We start from the raw sequence: 8039 nt of genomic DNA, 5'->3' as shown, positions 1-8039 counted from the left end.
TTTTTATGCTCACAAGTCCACAGTCTGGCTGGTGTGATTCTATTTTACACTGAAATCACCTGGGTTTGGCTCAAAGCTGTGGGTTGGGTCCAGGTCTGCTCTACATCTTCTCTTCATTCTGGAACTAGCAGCTCTCAGGGTTATGTTCTTTGCATGACAGATGCCAAGAGCACAAAAGGGCTAGCTAGATCACGCTAGCATATTTGAACCTCTGCTTGTTCACATGCCTTTGGCTAATTCAGATCACATGACCAAGCCTTACCTCAGTGGGGTAGAATAGTCTGCTTCACCTGCAGTGTGAAGCTGCAAACCACATGGCAGAGAGTGTGGATATACAATGCTATTATACAGGCGTGCAGAACTGGGGAAGATACTCCATTCTACCATATATAGGCATAAAATTCAAAAGACAAAAATAGGGAATACAATAAAAAATAAGTCTTCCTCTTTCTCCCAACTCTTGTCATACACTCTCCACTTCAAAGACACATAACTCTTACCAATATTTTGTGTATCCTTCTACAGACTATGCCATGCATATTCTAATGAATCCACAGATACCCATTTAGTTTTTTCTCCTATATGTACCGTACTATTCATACTTTTCCACGTCTTGCTTTGATCGCTTAGTATATCTTGGAGATCATTCCCCATCAGTTCATATGGAACACTATTAAAGGTTACATGGAAATTCATTATTAACAGAGATTAAGATGAATTAGGATTTTTTTGTAATTACACACAGTGTTGTAGAAAATATTGTACAAACATCAGTTTATACTTTATACAAATATCATTTATACCTAGAGGATAAATTATCTTTGAACCAGTAATTCTGGTTCAAAGAGCATGTAGAATTTTAATTTTGGATGAAAATATTTTTTAACTTCTTTGGTTGACATGAAATCGCAAACCATAGCTGTTAGGGTGGCTATTATCATTAAAACAAAAGACAACTAGTGTTGACAAAGAAGTGGAGAAATTGGAACCCTTGTACATTGTTAGTGGGAATACAAAATGGTGCAGTCTCTATAGAAAGCAGTATGGAGGTTCCTCAGGAAGTTAAAAATAGAACTACTTTATAATCCAGCAATCCCACTTCTGGGCATTTATCCAGAAGAAATGAAATCAGGATATCAAAGAGGTATCAGTACTCTCATGTTCAACGCAGCACTATTCACAATAGCCAATGTAGAGAAGCAAACTAAATGTCCATCGACAGATGAAAGGATTAAAAAATGTGATTGATAGATAGATATAAATATAGATATAGATGTAGATATAGATATCTCACAATGGAATTTTATTCAGCTTTCAAAAAGAAGGAAATCCTGTCATATTCAATAACATCGATGAAACATGAGGACTTTATGCTAAGTGAAATAAGGCAGTCACAGAAAGACAGCTACTGCATGATTCCACATACATGAGGTAGCTAAAATAGTTAAACTCATAGATGCTGAGACCAGAATGGTGATTGCCAGGAGCTGGGGGTAGGGGACAATGGGGAGTTATTAATCACAGGTATAAAGCTGCGGTTTGCCATATGAATAAGTGTAGAGAGCTGCTGTACATTGTGCCTATGGATAAGAATACTGTACTGTATACTTAAAAAACATGTTAGGAGGGTAAATTTCATGTTAAATGTTCTCACCACAATAAAAAATTATTAAGCTTTATATTTATAATGTGTGCATTTTTCCTCTTATATATATTTCCATAAAATTTTTTTTTAATTTAAGCCTTTCTACTTTAAATCAATAAGCTGAGACATATAGAAGAATACCCCACTCTTACCAATACTACTGCTTTTTTACATATTTTATACTTTAGCTCTGCATATGATAGCAAGTATATTGATGATTATAGGTCAGACTGAGAGTTTACTCTTGGTTAAGAGTTCTACCTAAAATATCTCTTTTAAAACTTATAACCCCATGAGATAGTACTATGGTATGGTCGTCTTTACAGATGAGAAAACTGAGACACAAAGAAAACTGAGGCATAAAAGTCGATTTGCCTAAGATTGTGTAAGTGAAGAAGTCATGGTTTTAACCCAGGAAGTCTGACATCCCAAAACCCACACTTCAGCATATACTTGTACAACTGGGCTCAAATGGCATATGGAACACCATAGAGGTCATACTTGCATTACTCTAGACTAAAATTACTTGGAAAATTAAGGCAGGAGATGGGAAAATGGTTTTTTATTTTTAAATTTTTTGTTTTGCAAACTCTAACTTTCAAATTGAGATGAGTGGATAGAAGTACCATATGATCTATCAATCCCACTTCTGGGTAAACATCCAAAGAAAATGAAATCACTACCTTGAAGGAATATCTGTACACTCACGTTCATTGCAGCATTATTTGCAATAGCCAAGACCTGAAACAACCTAAGTGTCTATTGACTATGACACTTAGGTAATGAGAACGTGATGTATGTATGTATGCATATATACACACATATATACTTATATGTGCATATATGTATATACAGTGGAATAATATACAGGCTTTTTGGAAATCCTACCATTTGTGATGACATGGATGGACCTTGAGGACACTATACTAAGTGAAATAAGTCAGACTGAGAAAGACAAATACTGTATGACCTCACTTATGTGTGAAATCTAAAAACATCAAACCCGTAGAAACAGAGAGTAGAATGGTGGTTGCCAGGGGCTGAGGGGTGGCAGGAATGGGGAGATGTTGATCAAAGGGTACACACTTTCAATTATAAGATGAACAAGTTCTGAGGATCTAATATACAGCATGGATGGTGACTATCGTTAACAACACTGTGTTGTGCACTTGAAAGTTGATATGAGAGCAGAGCTTTAAGGTTCTCACTGTAGCAACAAAGTGGTAATTATGTGAGGTGAAGGATGTGTTAGCTAACCTTATTTGTGGTAAACATTTCACAATATATAGGCATATCAAATCATCACAATGTATACCTTAAACTTACACAATGTTAAATGTCAACTGTATCTCAATAAAGCTGGTAAAAAATTGAGATGAGTGTAAGATTTCCAGGCAAGTCAATTATAACACATTTTCATTGTTTTATCTGAAATATCAGTATCCTTACAAGTAGGCATAGAGTCTAGCAATCCACCACGGATGAGGAATTTGGCTACAGACTTTGTAATACAAATTTATGGAAATTTTGGCAACGTTTCTCCTTTTTGTCTTAACCTTGCATTTATGCGAAGCAAGAAACTCATGCTCACAACCCCGTAACAGGCTCATTATATTACTATAGTTTCCCAAGCTTAGACGTCTCATTGATATTTTTTAATGGAACAGGTAAGTGATAACATTAATTTCAATCAATGCAAATTCATGTCAAATGTAAATTCTTTGGTGAATGTCTTTCAGGAAGTGTAATCAGTTTCAGAGAGGTGAAACCAGACTGAAATAATGGCTTTCTGAGACTCATTAATCCAAAAGCTAGGAAGATATTTGACCATCAAGGGCCTTGCTCAGCTCCAACCACTTCCCCATTCTCCTCCCATGGGAAGCTTACCCACATCTTCCAAGGTCTGGCCAAAACACCACCATATCTGAAAAGCTTTTCCTGAACCTCATGCTCCAAAATTAATAGTGCCTCTTAATAAATCTTTTTTGTTATGTTCCAGAATTATCGCATGGAAGAGTTTTGTGTAAATTTATCTTCCTAATAAATTTTAGGAAGAGGACAGGAGTGACGTCTTTCTTATCTTTTAACTTTTTAAAAACTTTTTATTTGAAATGATATAGATTGATGGGAAATTGCAAAAATAGTATAGAGAGGTGCCACGTACTCTTCACTGTTTCCCCCAAAGGTAATATCTTACATAACTATAGCACACTCTCAAAGCCATGAAACTGACCTTGATACAATCCAGAGTCTATTCAGATTTCACCAGTTTTATATGCACTCGTGTGCACGTGTGCGTGCGAGCGTGTGTGTGGGTGTGTACAGTTCAGTGTAATCTTATGTGTAGGCTGTGTAACCACTATTGCAATTAAGACATAGAACTGTCCATTACCACAAAAATTTCCCTCATGCTATCCATTTATAGTCAACAACCACTCCCATCACCCCCCATCCCTCCTTGAACCTAACCCCTGGCAACCACTAACCTGTTCTTCATCTCTATAATGTTGTATAAATGGAATCACGCAATATGTGACCTTTTGATGTTGGCTTTTTCTCTCAGAGCCATGCCCTTGAGATCCATCCAAATTGTTAACCTGTATGTTTGTTCCTTTTTATTGCTGAGTAATATCCTACAGTACGGATCGGCTACGGTTTATTTAACCATTCACCCACTGGAGTACCTCTAAGTTGTTTCCAAGTTTTAGCTTTATGTTTTAACTTTTCATTGCTTTCATCAAGGGGACTTGAAAACAGAAAGCGCTCAGTTAGGATTCATTCATTTGAATGAACTCCTAGTCTCACCCAAAGCTGAATTCTGTGCTGATACCATCTCTAACATGTATACGGACCTAGGGGGAAATATCAGTTCTCTAAAAGCTTCCATTGACTTACTACACCATTCTCCACTCATATTTTAATCTGACATTTAGAGATTACAAGATATTGATGTGGTTCTTATTACATTTTAGAGTTCTAACATGATTTAAGTGCTTTGGGGTAGAGTGAAAACAGATCGCTGGTATTCTTGATAGGTTAAGAAATACTTTCCGTAGCCAGTGTCAAGGTGTGACAGGGTTTTAGTCCCATCAGAACTTCAGTCACTTTTAAAATAAAACAAACAAAAATTTCATCAGCATCATCACATCTCCCACAGAGCCAATCCAAGTCCAAATAATAATAATAATGAAAACAATATTGTGCAATCATTAAAAACATTATATAAAGTATAAATAAAAGCACCAATATTTCTTTTGTGTGCCAACTGCTCTCCTAACCAAACCAGTCAACTGAGCTGAGAAAGTTAATTTATTTGGAATGCTATGCATCCTCAGTAAGCGTCATCAAAATTAGCACTTTAAAAAAAATATATCTTCCACACGCTGACACTTCCTCCTCCCCCAAGAAAAGATTCCTGGAAACTCTGCTATAGGTAATGAATACCTGGTCCCAGACTGTCAAAGCGTGTCATCAACAGTGTGGGATGGAGAAGCTCTGCACATTGGAAACAGAATCCAGCAAATCAGAATTGGGGTGGAGCAAAGGGGAAATTATTAACTACATACTGTACAAGACTTATCATAAGGCTATGTGGTGATAAACTTTATGTTTATAGTTATAATGAAACAATACTATTCATACTATAAAAATAATATACATGTATGATGGAAAATTAGGAAATGCAAATGTTATTAAAATTGTTTAATACTAGGTAATTTCTTTAAATAGATTTGGGGGGAGGCATGACATTGGTGTAATGCGTATCCGTATATCAAGTTACTTAAGGTTTGAAAGGCAAATACAGAAAATTACAAGTTCTTAAAAAACCATTCTTTTACTGAAAAGACTTAGTTTTTCTAAGTAAGCAAAGATCTGATAACGACAGTATGAAGTACAGGAAATATTTAATAAGACATAGAATCTTTGCTTCTTAGGCAGATTACATAAAAGGCAAAGAAAAAATTTTATAAGCTTTTAATAACAGAAGACCCATAATCTAAGATATCTTATGATTTTAACAAAGAGGAAATTAAACTCTAGTTTTGTGTCAGCACATTATGAGCAAGTCTGGCAAGGTACTCAGAAAACTTTTCTAATACTAAGGATGACATCAAGGGAAAACGTAAAGTGAGAGTTGACCTTACCTGAATATATTGGAACAATGTGAGATTATATGTCCCAAATTTATAATGAAATTATTGAGAATTGTTTCGAATTTTAAATCCAGAGAGAACTTTTAAAGAGACAATTCACAGAAACTGATGTAATTGCTTTCGATCGTAGGTGAGCCTTTGTCCTTGAATGTAGAACATGGAAATGTTACATTTTATTCAAATGCGTTAATAATATTCAATGATGAATTAAAACACCTGGATTTTAGTTATGGCCTTGCCACAATCTAGCTAGGTAATATTGGGCAAGGCTTTTTTTTTTTTTTTTTTTTTTTTTTTTTTTTGCGTTATGTGGGCCTCTCACTGTCGTGGCCTCTCTCGTTGCGGAGCACAGGCTCCAGACGTGCTGGCTCAGCGGCCATGGCTTATGGGCCTAGCCGCTCCACGGCATGTGGGATCTTCCCGGACCGGGGCACGAACCCGTGTCCCCTGCATCAGCAGGTGGACTCTCAACCACTGCGCCACCAGGGAAGCCCTGGGCAAGGCTTTTTAACATATCTTCCCAAATGAAAATGAAAGGGCAGAATGAGATTTTCTTTCCTTCTGGCTATGTAACTTTTTCTTTAATTGAAGTATAGTTCATTTACAATGTTGTGTTAGTTTTAAGTATATAGTAAAGTGATTCAGTTATATATATATATATATATATACACACACACACATATATGTATATTATACATGTATTCTTTTCCAGATTCTTTTCCATTATACGCTATTGCAAGATAGTCAGTACAGCTCCCTGTGCTATACAGTAGGTTCTTGTCATTTACCTATTTTATATATAGTAGTGTGTATATGTCTGGCTGATGAACATTTTAAAATCCTAAAATGTCAACACTGGGAGCCCAAGTTCTTTTCCCAAATTTTATTTTGCATCACTTCGGAGTGAGCTCAGTGGGTGCTGAGGACCTGGGGCTCTGCCAGGTGTTGGGCAAAGGCTTCCTCTGCTCTCCTAAAGTAGGTCAGATCGCTACTCCTTAGCACACATCAGATGACTAGTGGTGGGAATGTTGAGACTGCTCCAGATTAGAGCTGCAAGCTCACCTCATGACATCTATGCAGGCGGCCCAGAGTGGGTGAGGCTTGAGAGTGTGGGCGGCTGTCTACACACAGACTCACCATTCCTGTTCTGGCTTCACCTCCTTCACCAACCCACATTCCAAAAGTCTCTCAATTAGTGTGGCTGCTGGTAGCTCAGTTCTGAAGAGCTGATGTAAAAGTAAAGAAATATTTTACTTTAAATAGTATTTTTTCTTAAATTCTAACACATTCTTTACTTAAAATGACAATAACTAGTCTCCTGGCCTGCTTAAATATTAGTAGGCTAAGAAATTGCTCACATGGCCACATAGTTGATTGAATTGGGGCATTTAGTTCATGAAAATAAATAGGCTGCAACTCCTTTTAGTTATTGCAGATGATTTAATGACCAGGTATCCATCAAAGTAATCTCTCAACAATTAACTAGTGATTATAAACCCAAATAAAACGTTTCATGTCTATTTAGCTGAGCTACCTAGAAATGGCCTAAACATGGAAGATTCATTTTCTTCCAATCAATGTTCTTACCCATAACTAAAAATAGAAAATGTCCTAAAATTTTTTGACATTCTTGATAAGTAAAAATGCTTATCACTACATTGACCTTCAGCCAAAGGTCAGTGATCATTGAAGCCCCAGACTGTGACTCTAAAGGGTCATAAAGTTTTCTGCAGACTTCATACCTTTCTACCTATAAAAGATAGATAAGAACTACAAAAAGTTCATTTGTAACCTTTTTTTCAAATTCCACATATAAGCAATATCATATGATATTTGTACCTATTTACAAAACAGAAATAGAGTTACAATTTTCTACAGGTGTAAAAAATAAATTTATGGTTACCAGGGGATAAAGGGGGGAGATAAATTGGAAGATTGGGATTGACATATACACACTACTGTATATAAAATAGATAATTAATAAGGACCTACTGTACAGCACAGGGAACTCTACTCAATACTCCATAATGGCTTATATGGGAAAAGAATCTAAAAAAGGGTGGATATATGTATACGTATAACAGATTCACTTTGCTGAACACCTGAAACTGGTACCACATTGTAAATCAACTATACTCCAAGAAAACAATTTTTTTTAAAGAACTAGGAAAAAAAGAAAATGATGCTTCCTATGGTGCATATTACCTGTTGATGAACAGGGATTTTATGAGTTGTATCAT

The sequence above is a fragment of the Delphinus delphis genome, chromosome 16, assembly GCF_949987515.2.
Source record: "Delphinus delphis chromosome 16, mDelDel1.2, whole genome shotgun sequence".
Lineage (NCBI taxonomy): Eukaryota > Metazoa > Chordata > Mammalia > Artiodactyla > Delphinidae > Delphinus > Delphinus delphis.
Note: the sequence above shows the minus strand (reverse complement) of the source record.